This window comes from Herpailurus yagouaroundi, unplaced genomic scaffold (assembly GCF_014898765.1).
Source record: "Herpailurus yagouaroundi ecotype Mexico unplaced genomic scaffold, PumYag 162, whole genome shotgun sequence".
Classification (NCBI taxonomy): Eukaryota; Metazoa; Chordata; class Mammalia; order Carnivora; family Felidae; genus Herpailurus; species Herpailurus yagouaroundi.
The window spans coordinates 61901681-61916275 of NW_024412403.1; the positions used below are offsets into that span (position 1 = coordinate 61901681).

General features: G+C 39.3%; 1 protein-coding gene across 24 annotated transcripts in view; it reads right to left on the reverse strand.

The window, feature by feature from the left end:
• The window catches only part of ZBTB20 (zinc finger and BTB domain containing 20), a 774657-nt gene that overhangs the window by 291533 nt on the left and 468529 nt on the right, over positions 1-14595 (reverse strand). For 3 of the 24 annotated variants that reach the window (XM_040485004.1, XM_040485000.1, XM_040484999.1), the window contains exon 1: positions 71-266. The exons of 19 other annotated variants lie outside the window; for them this stretch is intronic. The gene's annotated coding sequence lies outside the window, so the exon portion shown is untranslated. Of the gene's footprint in view, positions 1-70; positions 267-7814; positions 7930-14595 lie in introns of those variants that run through there. 2 more of the 24 variants (XM_040484987.1, XM_040484998.1) reach the window with 1 other exon arrangement.

Here is a 14595-nt window from a genome sequence, read left to right on the forward strand (position 1 = left end):
CCAGCCCCCACCCACCACCCGACCACTGCTTGTTGAGGACTGGGTGATGCAGTGTGTGTAATCTACTTACTCTTTCTGCTCGGGAGGCTGAGGTTCCTACATTTCCAGCTCATGCTGGACTGTACCGTAAGCAACAAGTGAAATGAGTTCAGTGATCTCATTCTAGTCCTTCGACTCCTGTCCACATCGCTAAGCGACTGCACAGCTTGGCACAGGCCAGGATGAGTCAGCAGTCTCTGGTCATGAGAGGCCAGGCCTGGAATAGCAGGGGGGTTTAGGTCAGGAGCAAAATGAAGCAGAAAGGCAGTCTAGATGGCAGGGCTCAGCCCTGCAATACACGGAGATACTGCAGGTCAAAACGAAAGAGCCTCATCAGCTCTGGGGCGAAGACTGTAGGATTGTAGAGAAAGGAGCAGCAAGGGAAAAACTTAGAACAGCTGCCTACCAAAATAACAAGAACAAATCAGAGTACCCCAGGCAGAAAAAAGGGGCACTGGCAGAGCCCTGGAGGAGAAAAGATGTTCGTTAAGATCTCTGGAATTCCTTGTTTTCCAGTGTGCTCCTGAACTTGATTTCAGAAAGCAGTGGTTATCTATATACTATCCTGGTATTTTGGTATTGCTTTCCCAATTTGGTAAGCAGCAACACAAACAAATAAAAGCAAAGCACTGCAGTTAAATAGCAAGAAGCCTCTACTCCCTAAAAGAATGTAATTACAAATAAAAGACTGATATCTGAAAGATGTACAATTTGAGTCAGTAGTGTCTTTGTATATAACCTGCAAAATACTGGTCATAAAATAGCTAAAGAGTACAGAAGTACTCCTTAAGTCAAACTTGGGTGGGGGTAAAGAAGAGCTGAGAGAAAAGAAAGGGACAAGTTCAGTGATGAAACACAATGGACATATGATATTGTGTCCTTATTTTTACTCCATGGGGTCAGCATAGATGTACATCAGAAGAAGAGGCCTCCCACTAACAGGACTTTCCAGCATCTCTCCCTGTACAGTATTGCTCCAATATAGCAAGAGGAGAGGAAAAATAAAATCTCAGAGGGAGGAACAAGTTTCAACATAAAAAAATAAATCACTAACAGGGGTGTGTGGGTGGCTCAGGTCATGATCTCACAATCCGTGGGTTCGAGCCCCGCGTCGGGCTCTGGGCTGGCAGCTCAGAGCCTGGAGCCTGCTTCGGATTCTGTCTCCCTCTCCTTCTGCCCCTCCCCGGCTTGCACTCTGTCTCTCTCAAAAATAAATAAACATTGAAAAAAATTTTTAAAAGACCACTAACAGACATTTTGTTTGGGAGGAGGCAAATCACCCTATGAGCCAATGGATAAGGAAAAATCTTAGTATCTGAAACAACCTTAGAGGAACTGTATCTGGATACGGAGACTGGGGTGGAGACTGAGAATTATCAGCAAATAATAGTGATGACCTCATAATAAGGAGGAAAGCAATCTCAAGTCAGATGGCGTGCAGCAAGAACAACATGGAAAGAGAATAGATCTACAGAGTTGGGAAATACTAGTAGAATAATAAGGACCCACTATATGTTCCTAATTGTTATCCTTCAGAGTTGCATACATAAGATGTGTAAGAAAATGGAGAGTAAATTGCATTTAGTTCTCACACCCCAGTGTATCAAATTATTTCAACACATCCTTATTAAATGCTCAACCTTGGGCAGATGACCTTTCTAGCCTCAATTTTCTTTTCTTTGAAATGGAATGTTATCACCCTTATTGAATTATTTATAAGGCTTGAGGAACTGTTGGTCAATCCTTATCATAGCAGTGTCTGTCACATGGTAAACACTCAATAAAGTGCTATTGTTTTTATTTGATTGTCATATCATCTTCGTAAATGCCCACTGAAAGAGTCATTTCCAGTGTTGTTTTACTGAATCCAGTGGAACCAATATAAAGGCTCCAGTAAAATCAGCTGCGTAACACTCTTCAGAGAATGCTACTTTAAAAAAGTTTATTTCTATTTGGATATATTAAACGTTATACTTGAACACAGAGGATGCTGAGAATCTATCATGTTAAAATCCTGACTTGGGGTATCTACATTATCAAAGCAGCTTGAAGCTTAACAGTGTCCAGTAACTAGAAGCCTAAAAAAAGAAAAGAGGGATTTTTAGAAGGTTCTCCAAAAGCAACAGGATAAAAGTGCTATTGGCCTTGACCGCATGATGAGGGTTTTTTACCAAAGGGGAAAACTTAGTCCAGTTGATCATCCCAGCCTAATTGATTAATTGTGGGTCTGACCATCTGGCTGATGAATGCTGACACCCAGCAGTGATTACTATGTAACACAAATCCGGATGTGCTCTCCCTGATGCCTCCCACAATAATGGCAACTCTGAACTTAAGGTTAGTTTATTCAGGCCTCTTGGCTCAATCTCTTCATGGAACAGTGGTTGTGGCAGGGAATATTTTACTAGACCTGGTCAAGCATTATCTTCTCTTATTTCAGTTACCTCCTCCTTCCCAACTCCACGCCTACCCACTCCTGAACCCTCACTTGCCTATAATCACTTTTCATGCAAAGCATTCCATCTGTAGTTTTCATCATACTGTCTGATTCTCTCATTTCCGGTTGCTCTATTCTGAAAAATATTTGGTCTAAAAGACCTGTACTGCTATTTCACAGGGAATCCTATTGAGACATTTTTATTGTATCTTCCTTGCCACTGGTTTGCTTTAAATTACTCTGAGCTTCTAAAGTAAAAACAAACAAACAAACAACAACAGCAAAAAACAACCAATGTGTGTGTATACGTGTGTGTGTGTGTGTGTGTGTGTGTGTGTGTGTGTGTGTATTTGCTCAAATTCTCCATGAGGTTAATAGAATACAAGGGTTAATAGAAGATAATTCTTATGTCTTGAACATACATCTGATCCTTAGTTAGGAGTGTCCTATGGAGAAGACTCTGGAGCATTTTTCACTCCTGGAGAAGGAAAGCCAGGCTCCTGTAAATCACAGGGATCAATAGCAATGCCACCCACAAACCCATCTACACCTGGAGATAACCTGCACGTAGGAGAGTTCGCTAAGCAAATCAAATCTGAATGCATAAATATAAACCCGGGGGATTACAACCAAAGATTTTATTAGTTTTTGTGGGAAGGCATGGGGGAGTAAACTGACATAAAGTGTCTTGCACAAGCTTGGCCAATGAGTCACAACCAAGCGGGATCATCCATTTCCTCTCTCCTTTTCCCAGACTGATTTCCATCTCAAAATTCATCATGTTTCTTGTTCCCCACAGATGCTGAATCCTTCTATGTTCCAGGCTGGGTTAGTGTTAATTTTCAGTAGACGATGGCAATAGCACGCTGAACTACGGAGTTCCAGACTGGGAACTAGGAAATGTTTTTTGCCTGACTGTCAGTAAACAACTATGTGTCTAGGGCAAGTCAAGTCCCTTAACTCCCCGTGTCTCAGTCTCTTCATTGAAAAATGATAGGGTAGGACCACATGAACTCCATAGTCTCTGCCAACACTAAGATTCTATGGTCCTATAGCTCATTTCCTTTTTCTCTCTGGCATCAACTGCTCAACCACTCTGCTTATAGTCATTTCTCTGCTCTCAGTTACTGATGGAAAAATATCTCCTTCATTTACTACCTGGTATTTGGTATTTGTAATCCCGTTTTCTCTCTCTCTCTCTCTCTCTCTCTCTTTCATGCTGGATATTTGGAGTCATAAACACAAACATATCCAGATAGATGCTTTAAATTTGAAGGCATTTAAGGAGAATAGCTTTCCCATGTAGAGCATTTAGCATAGCTCGGCATGAAGGAAGCAAGCCATCCAAAAGTGGAGCAAAGGGGCCAATTCACAAATGAGAGGAAGCCTTTCATAATAAGAGTCTCCAGACTCTTCAATTTCGATAAAGCTAAATGCTACCAAATTCCTACTACTTTTCCAATCAATCTCAGACATCATCACAGACACTTGGGACTACAAATTTGAGGACCGGCACTGGCAGTGATGCACTTCTTATTTCACCTCCACTATGTATTGCCAAGTAGGATTTAGGATGGCATAGTAATAAGAGCCAAGAGGACAATCTGTCATTTATTTTCCTCCAAACTTTTCGAAATTTCCCATTTGGGCTCTGTTTCCCAGTTTTAATTTGGTAACTGCCATTTTTCAGCATTTCTTTTAACAGGTTACTAATAATTTCTGATACAGGATCTCATATTTCATTTTGTGCTGCTAGGACTGCTGTTAATATTTCATCTGCCTTCAGTTCAGCTCGGAATAAAGGCTGCTAGGTTTTGATACACTGTTAACACTTTGGTTCTGAGGATTTGATGACCAGTATTCATCCAGTTTGTCCATATCTTGTTGGGTCAAAGTAAGAGATTGCTTGTCTCGGAAATATCTCAGGGTGTGGTATACATTCTAGAAATACTTCAGAGTTTTTGTTTTTGTTTTTTTCTGGATATTTGATGAAAACAACAAAAACAAATTTTTGTGTTTGTTCTCCCAGGTAACTTGCTATCTGCTTCAGTGGTAGTGTTCTGGAAGCAGAATACAGTGGCTAAGAACCAGGGCTCATAGGGATATCTAGGTTCAAGTTCTGGCTCTGAAACTTACCACACATATCATGTTAGGCCAGTTCCTTAACCTTCCCAAGGCCCTGTTTTCCCACTGGTAAAACAGAGATAATAATAGTATCCACCTGTATTGCTATGAGGGTTCAATAAATTAAAAAAAAGTGCTAAGGACTTTCCGAATTCCCAGTAAAGGATGGGTGTCATTATTACCCTAGTATTAATAATCTACCAATTCACATTACAGTGTTATTTTGCAACATCTTTTCAAGGACAACAAATCACTTTTGAGTCCAGACTTCTGTTGTTTGCTTTATTATATAGTTCACATTTAAAAAATTCTCAGTGAAATCAAGTAAAATATTTTAAAGTTGATCCTTAACATGACATATACTTAAAAATAGTATATAACATCATATCATTATGTCACCTTTCAATGTAGCATCAGATTCTCAAAGTTTTTATTCATCTAATAGCCAGGCCTAGAGAAGGTGCCTTGTACCATACCAACGCTAATCCATTCCATAAAGAGATGGCTTATCATATTTACTTTCCCATACTCCCAAAGAATACAGATTATTCTAATATTCTTTGGGTAGGTATTATTCCAGGTCCATTAGGAGAGAGAAACCACATAGCAATTTGAACAGGAAAAGTTTAATATAAAGAATTATTAACTATAACAGCGGATTGCAGTAATGAGGGAGTAGCTAGTAAGAAGTAAAGAGAATTCTAAATTATATAAGAATAGCAAATATAAGGAGCAATCATTACTTCTAGGGCTGAGACACGGTGCCCAAAGAAGAGTCTCCTGAAACCCAGGAGAGGGACCCAGATTTTGGTGGACGAGGCATGGATATTTATGAATGGTTGGCAGAGAAACTGCTGGGGAGCTGTACCGGCAGAACTTGCCGGACATCTGCACTCTGGGGAGCAGGGTGGTGTCTCACCTGAGGCACTCTGCTACACGAATCACCCAGTGTGAGTGTGTGTGTGTGTGTGTGTGTGTGTGCGCGCGCGCGTGTGTGTGTGCGTGCAGGCGTGTGTGGTGGGTGCTGGAGGGAAGCTACCAGTCGCTGGGCCCTGGAGAGGCTACATGTTCTTCAGGTGCTGGACCCCAAGGCAGTTGTGTGTGCTGCAGGGGCCGGGCCCTGGAGAAACCATGTATACTGCTGGAATCTGCTAAAGGAATACCCAGGAACCAGGAAGGAAAACCACGTCTTCCTGAAACTTCTTTCCAAACCCCCTGCTGACTCCCACCAGCTGGGAAAAGAAACATATTTAAAGAACTCAGATACATCTTCCTAAGGAATGTAAGGAAGGGTAAATTTGGATTTGAGAGGCAATGCACTGATAACTGGCCCAGTTATCATTATTTGCTCACATATTTTATAAAAATACTTAACTTTGCTGATTACAATCCAATGTTCTGTTCACCTTCACTAATAAATTAACTCTGTACGGCTAAATAAATACTGTCAGAATTAAGGAAAATAACATTCTATTAAATAAGAGTAGAAATACTAGTATTTGTATAATATTTTCCCTCAAGTGATGCCCATATATGTTTTACTTGTTTATAACTTACAGATCAAGAAAAAGATGTACATAAATACTAAACTATTGACCTAAATTTATGCATCAGTAATCCCAGTCCAGAATCTTAACTAAGTGGGTAATCAGAGAGCCATTACAAAGAACCCACAGCTTTGAGACAGGTAAAAATTATTTTAATTATCATTTTTACTTTTTTTTCTCCTTTTCTTTTTATTGACTCGAGAACTCATATTTGCTGTTGACTCATTTTTGGGGGAGACTGTTAAGTATAGGTTGCTAGTTTTCAGGAAAATGTATCATCTATTTAGCAGGAAATTTTTCCTATGGTTCCTGTCCTATATTGTCATATCCTCAATATCAAATAGAGAAGCATCAGGAAATGACCCATGTGGTGCATTCTTCAAGGTACACAGTGATCACTCTTAGAATTGGTTTTGCATATGAATAGGGAGCTATCGTGCCGAAATACTGCCCCTGTTTTGCCTAATTCCTCAATTCCTCTAAAAGGAGGCTTGAATCTGGCAGGCCTGGGTGGTTCAGTCGGTTGAGCATCTGACTTCTCAGGTCAAGATCTCTTGGTTCATGTGCTTAAGCCCCATGTCAGGCTCTGTGCTGGCAGCTCAGAGCCTGGAGCCTGCTTCGGATCTGTGTCTCCCTTTCTCTCTGCACCTCCCCCCCCCCCCCCCCCCCCATCTCCCTCTCTCTCTCTCTCTTTCGCAAAACAAAAAAAAAAAAAAAAAAAAAAAAACAGGGGGGGGGGGCCTGTACTTTTTAGTCTCTAATTAGAGGTAGGGTTTTAAAACACAAATCTCTGACATTAGGAAAGGTTGTTGTGGTGAGAGGCTGAAGGCACAGTAAGAAGTTCTGTGGGGAGAGGGACTATGGAGCACAGACTATCGCCTCGTATCGACAAACACCACAAAGCACAGTTCTCACTCATTTACCCGTTTCTACCCAGGCCTGGCCACAAGTTGTAATGCCCTCACTGTTATGGGAAGGACCTACTTGCTTCTTCACAGTTGTGTTTTCTGAAAACCAGTGGTATCATGGAGCCAAGCAAGCCTTGTTGGGCCGTCTCGCAGTCGTTGGAGGCAGGCAGGCGTATCTAGGATGTTCTTTTGTTTGTGTTGTGTGTGAGGACTGAGGTTAAACCTCATGACCCTATACACATTTGATCCCCACCTCCCCAGCAAACACTCACACACACACACACACACACACACACACACACACATCTCTCCCTTGCAATTTCTGAGTCCAAAAGGAGATGATGACAAAGGAGAGCCATACGTCCACGTCCACGTGAATCAGGCGGGCGAGTCCCTTTTATTTTAGTTTGCCCTTCTGTTCAGCAGGCTTTTCTGCTCTGACCCACTATACTTACCCTGTCGGCTGCTCTTACTAGCAACATGCCTTTTTAATCAGCCTTCCTGGGGTCTGCATTTGATTACAGCCTTTGTGTTCTATTTTGATTCTTTTGTACTGTGCCCTGTGGTGTTAGCTTGAAAGGTGTTATTTATAAAATGAAATTCTATTGTATTGCCACTTGGATTCAAAGAGGACATATAATATTAATGCAGAATGTATTTAATAATATCTTGAATCTATTAAATCAATTTCTTCATGAGAACACAGAATGGGAGGGAGGCCAGTTGGTTAGTAACCAGGTAATGAGATTTAAGAATTACCTGAACTTTCCTTCACAAACACTTGTGAAAGCCGGCACAAGAATCATTCTCTTAACGTCAGGGTTTCCAGAAGGAGGCGACTACCTTTCCTCAGCCAGCCCAGTGCAGCATGCACCTGTTTAAACATTCAATTGTGAAGGCCAAACATTTTCCTAGGCCCTTAGATGCAAATTTTTTGACTAAGGAAACCATGAGGCGAAACACGGATATGACTTTTTTACTACCTAGGAAAATTTAGGTAAATTTCCAAGGAGCTGCTTGCAAGATTTGTAAAAGAAAAAAAAAAGACATTTCTTATGTTCCTGACTCCTCTGGAAAGCAGGCTAGGAAAATCCTAGTGATACTAATAATGGAGGCAGAGTTTTCAGGGTGGCTTGTTTAGAATGATGTTCTCACCTAGCATAAGTGCAGCTTTCTTTACAGCTGCTGGTTCTCTACACTCAAATGCGTATGGATTAGATCGATGAAGAAGTCCCCAGCTTCTCTTCTAATTTTAATGCATGCCCAACACTGAAACATTATATCACAGTACCACAGCTTGCTTATCACATCTGTTGCTGTACACATGCCATTCTTCCCCTATACCCTTCCCACCCAGCCCCCACCCCCACCCCCGTTGATACAACTGAAATCATCAATGGCTAAAGTGCTGTTTTAACATGGAATAAGGAAGGATCCAGTGTGGAAGAAGTCTGTTGGGCCCTACAGAACTTGCTAAAAGAAACTGTCACACCCAAGGAAAGTTGGCTGTGCAGTTCTGGATGACAGCTCCTAGATTTCCACGTGTTCTCACTCACTGGCTCATCATAGAACTCCAGGAAATCTAGGGTCCAGTTTCTAATCAGGAAAATGGGAATAATTACATTTATCTTTTTCTACATGCATTGGGCTTCTTTAGGGTTGATGGGATAATAGTTCTGAAATGCTATAAGTTCTCTGCAGTGACGGTAGGATGCAAATGCACAATTTTATTAAAATGATAATTCAGACCCTCTTTTGGGTTCTTCATATCCAAATATCAGAAACAGTGATGAATGAATTTGCACCCCTTTGGGAATAAATTACATACCCTCATTCATAAATAACATCCCAAATCCAAGGAGTGAGGATGTGTTGGGAAATAGACATCTCAACCTCGAATGCATCAAATTACAAGCTACTTATATAAAAAGATCATATTATTCATCTCTGTATCCATCCAGATTTCACCATATTGATTTGCATTATGTAAGTATTCTACTCATATTTCTTGAATTGAACTGAAAAATGAGATCATACAATTTTAGAGCTGAAAGTAGCTAGAGACCATGTAAGTCCAGTTAACTCATTTGGCAGGTGATAAAACCAATGCCCAGATAAATTAATAACTTATCCAAGTGCAATATTAGCAATGTTACAAGTCTTTGGAGGAGTTGTTAAAGATCTGCCACTGAAAATATATCCCTCAATCAATTAAAACAAAATAGATGTTCTTTTGTCAAATAACAAGCACTCGTCAGATCAAATAAATCCAAAGTATTCTAATCTAACCAGGGAGGCTGAAGTCTAAAGTAACAAGTAAATTTCATTAAATGGCTATAGACCATAAGTGTGATAAAATTGCCAACTTACTAAAGTTGCCTATATTATTTATTTAAAAAAAATTTTTAAGGTTTATTTATTTTGAGAGAGAGACCGAGAGAGTGAGCAGGGGAGGGGCAGAGAGAGAAGGAGAGAGAATCCCAAGTAGGCTCTGTGCTCTCAGCATGGAGACTAATGAGGGACTTGAACTCACAAACCATGAGATCATGATCTGAGTCAAAACCAAGAGCTGCAAGCCTAACCGACTGAGCCACCCAGGCACCCTTAAAGTTGCCTTTTTAAAACACTGTGCCTATCCCCCAATCCATTGGTGTACTTCTCAGGTAAAATCGAGGTCGTACATATAAAAAGTAATGTTAAATCTTTGAAATTATATGGGATTCATGGTGGTGCAATTTAAAGATGAGATTACTTTTATCTATTATTTCAGTCTACTATTAAGCCATGTAGTAGACCTGTAAACCAAATTTAAATTCTAGGTTTTGGGAAATAAAATAGGACAACAGACTTTATCCTTTGTTAAATAAAAAAAAAAAAAAAAAAAAAGCAGGCCTTATAGTGAGAAAGGCAATTTCTCTTTGGTGGAAGTTGCTTATACAGTATTTGCAGAAACAAGTTGGTTTGACTCTTGGCTGAGTCAAGAATTGTCCAGTTAAATTAGTACCATAACAACAAAAGTCAGTCAAACTATCCTTCTGACTGATTTGATTTCTTTTTTTTTTTGAAGAGTATTAATTTTTTTCTTTTATCGTAAATCAATCAAAACATTTAAATTATTAATTAGAATGTAAGCAACTTGTAGTCAGAGTTATTTCAATAACCTCCTAAAAGCTGTAGCAGGGTGACTGGCATACAACAGACCCTGAATAAATATAAAAACTTCAATTGTTGTAGAATAGTAATCGAGGAAATCTCCAATGAGCGACTTTTCATTTTTCAGAAGCTCCTAGCACACTGGAAATCCCTGGTCACAGAGAACAGAACTTGGAGCAAAAGGAGCAAAAGAGTGCTGCGGGAGTGGTGCTTCCAGTGCTTGGAGGGCCTGTTGGACACTACTGTTTGTGTATCACCAAAACTGGATTCTGGAAACACAATTGGGCTTTCACAGGTCAAGTTCAAATTATTACCTTGGTATTTCAGCCTCCACTTCTTGCTCTACCCTACTTAGGCATCCCAGGTCCCAATCCATCCCAACAAGTATTCTGGGGTAGAGCCAGACTATGTTAGTTTTTCCCTTTATCCTGGTATTGTCAAGGGAGTCCTAAATTTTACATTTTCTCTTCTATTATCTCCATAATTTGTGAAGTCATGTCTGGACTTCTGGGTTGAAATATTATGCGTTCATTTACTGTGATTCAATAATCATCTACTGTGTGTGAGACACTAGGAAAATAAAAAGAAATAAGGCTTACTTCCTGCCTTCAAATAATTAAGGAATTCACAATGTGGTGACTACTTCTCATATACAGTATATGTGTTCCTGCTCTCAGCTTTTGTTCTTCTCTTGTTGGAGGGTCCTATCATTATTCTTTTATTGATCTCATTGTTTTAGTTACTCGTAGTCCAGCTTATGTTCTACCTCCACATACATCATCTTCTAGTTTTTGTGGTACACATTAACTTCCCTTTGGTTCTGGTGAACACGAATAAGAGTTGACACGAATGCCCCCCCCAATACCCATTCCCCCAATTCATCCTAGCTACAGACCCCTATTTTGTTCAGAATGGTAATGTGCTCAGTCCTGGATGATGACTTGTGATATTTCCAAGCCAATTATGACAAATCTGTTTCCTGATTTCCTTGCCTCCCTAGCAACCAACGGCAGCTTTGGGACCCAGTTCTAGTCAGTAAGTTCCATATGGCAAATCTGCTGAGAAAGCTTTTTCTCTTCTGATAAAGGCAGAGGTAAAAGGTGATCCTTCGGCATCTCCCTTCCTCCCTTTTTTTTCTCCTTTTCTAAGTGTGTATTTAAATTCTAGTTAGTAAACATATAGTAATGTTAGTTTCAGGTGTATGATATACTGATACAACACTTCCAGACAACACCTGATGCTCCCTTCTTCCCTCTTTCAACATAGACATGATGCTTGGAGCTGTAGCAGCTATTTTGTGATCCTAAAGCAACAGACACGAACAAAAGGCAAAGAGAACCCCAGAGATGTTGGCCCTGGCTTTATCACACACCAGCAATTCCCTACCTCTGGACTTCCTGTTCTGTGAAAAACACAAACCCTTATTGTTTAAGCCACTCAAGTCAGGATTTCTGCTACTGTACACTTTCTAATCAAGAAATAACTTTCATAATTTGAATTATCCAAACTATTCTTCCTAACGAGATGGCAAACACTGGTTACATTCTTGGCATTTAATAAATACTCATTTGCTTCCTATCTTGTCTATGTATACTAGACATTCAATATACGTAATGAAATTCTCATTCTGAAAGCAGGAAAGGGGAAAATTGTACTAAGACATGAAAAGAGAATTAAACAAGGTCAAAAAAGAAAAAAAATGAGTCTAAAGTAAGAAGTTCTATGAGAAGAATTTGTTACAACCCAGTTCAGTTACAACCTATAATGAAAGAATCTTTCTAAAGTTTTCCAAAATTAGTAGAAATATTTTTAAGTAAGAAATAAGACATTAGAATAAGCCCCAAAGGGATGAATATTTTAAAGAAGAGATCATATAAACAAGATTTCTATTAAATACAAAGAAGACAATGCAATGCAGTTCCAGCTGTATTAAAACTAAGTGAGGAACCAGCATTATTAAATATCACTTTTAAGGAGACACTTTCTCTGTCCCTTAGGTAGCAGGACTGACTCATCCAAATGCTCAAGTTCTTAGCATGCTAATTAGTTTCCAAAATCTTTCACCTGAGGTTTAACCCATGCTTGAGGAAACTATTATATATAGAATTTGCTTTTGGAGAAAAACTACAGAAGCTGGGACAGAAGCTATTTTCAAGCCTTCCAAATATTACAGGTAATGGGGAACTGTTGAGAGAAAGAAGTAGCTTTGGGTCGTTTTAGGTTAGTGACCTTTAATATAAGGTGTGATTTAATCAGAAGCCAGAGTAATCATAGCAGGAGGTGGGGAAAAGGACTCAGAGCTGCCTGGAGTTAGTGATGACTTTGGTGGCCACTTTCAGCCTGAACTCAAACTGCAGGATTCTGTCAGAGGCTCCACAAACAAAGGGCTGCATTATGGAACACATCTTGTATTTCTTTGTGAAGGATTCCACAACAAAGTTTCATTAGTTCCCCTCCCCACCACATTTTTCCCACTTCCAGGCTGCAAACTGTCCAGAAGGGAAACTTTCTCCCTCAAATAAAAAGTTAAGTTGAAAAAAAAAAAAAAAACAACTGACTTTTTTTTTTTTTTGTTAGGAACTGAATGAAATTGATTTGAACTTTATACTGACTGGGAAAACACTTTTTTGTTTTAAATATTTTAAAAAAATTAATGTTTATTTTTATTCTTTTGAGAGAGAAAAAGAGAGAGCATGAGCAGGAGAGGGGCAGACAGAGGGAGACACAGAATCCCAAGCAGGCTCCAGGCTCTGAGGTGTCATCTCATGAACCATGAGATCATGACCTAGCCAAAGTTGGATGCTTAATCGACTGAGCCACCTGGGTACCCCACTGGGAAAATACTTCTTAAGCTAGGTGGAAAAAATTAATCTCATCTGAAGAATTTCCAACTAATTCAGCAACAGTTAGCAACGACTGTCAAACTCTCTGTCTAGATTTATCATTTTCTGGTAGTGTTACTCTGTTGGCTATACCGCTCTTAGAGGGTCACCATGCAATATAGCATTTTAAAAAATTTTAACGTTTATTCATTTTTGAGAGACAGAGAGACAGAGCATGAGCGGGGGAAGGGCAGAGAGAGAGGGAGACAGAATGTGAAGCAGGCTCCAGGCTCTGAGCTGTTATCACAGAGCCCAATGCAGGGCTCAAACTCACGAACCATGAGACCTGAGCCGAAGTCAGACAGTTAACCGACTGAGCCACCCAGGCACCCCTCAATACAGCATTTTATAGGCAAAAATGGAAGACTGAACATTGATGATGCATAGCAATATATTTTCATAAATAGTATCTTTTTTCAAAATAAAATTTATTTTTGTGCTTGATATGAGGATGTTCTAAGATTAAACACAATCCTATGCTATCATATTTAGCTTTGGTGTATAAAAATCTATTTTTTAGCCCTGTGATTTTTTTTTATTAATTACTAACTTAAGACCCTTCCGTTACACGATATTATTTTGATCGGCTGTAAAAATAATTTAACTGCTGAACAGATTTTTCCCTTTTAACATTTGAAATGTTGGCTTAATGTTTGTCACTTAGATCCCTATAAAAGTGATTGAAGTTTACAGAGTAATACTTCATAGAACATGTCTTTTGGTCTGAGTCTGGGTTGTGCATAGGCAAAGCTTAGATGGGAGCCCCCAACTACCAAGTGGTATTAAAAACGTTAGACTTTGAATTTCAACAGGTGACCCTCTTCCTTCTGACTAGGTCTTAAATGGATGTAACATTCCATCACCTCTTGGGCAGAGTGGGAGACTGAACCAACTTCATGGTAGCTGGAAATCAAGGCAAGTTACATGTGGGATACCTGGCTGTTCATTCGGCTGGTCTTTTTTCATTCAAAATGCATCACTTTTAGACTCAGGATTATGTCTTGTATATTGGGTAACCATATCTTCCCATCTAATTCCAACTGTCCAAGCACAATTATTAACAGTGGTCACTTATACTCTCAAAAGTGGCCCAGTTTGGATGATAAATTATAGGGCTATCCTACATATGAGCTTTAAAAAAGTTATTTATAACACCATTTGCAGTGATAATCATTCTCTTTAGAGCAAATTAAAATAATCACTATTGGTCAACTTCTGTAAAGAGAGGAATAAACTAAAAGCTTATTACTTTAATCCCAATGATTCAACCGTAGAGATTTTGCCATCTCAAAGTTTATTTTAAGATGAGAGTAATTTTGGAATATCATATTTCTATGAATTATTTAGGATTCCTAATTTTAGGCAGTATTGGTTTTTTTGTTAGCCCTATTTCAAACAAGAAGGCTCATTTCCCCTTAAAATTTGTTATAATGAAAAAAGCACAAGATCTGAAATGAAATACTTTGCATCTTGGATTTGAATCCTAATTCAACTATTTGCTTCAA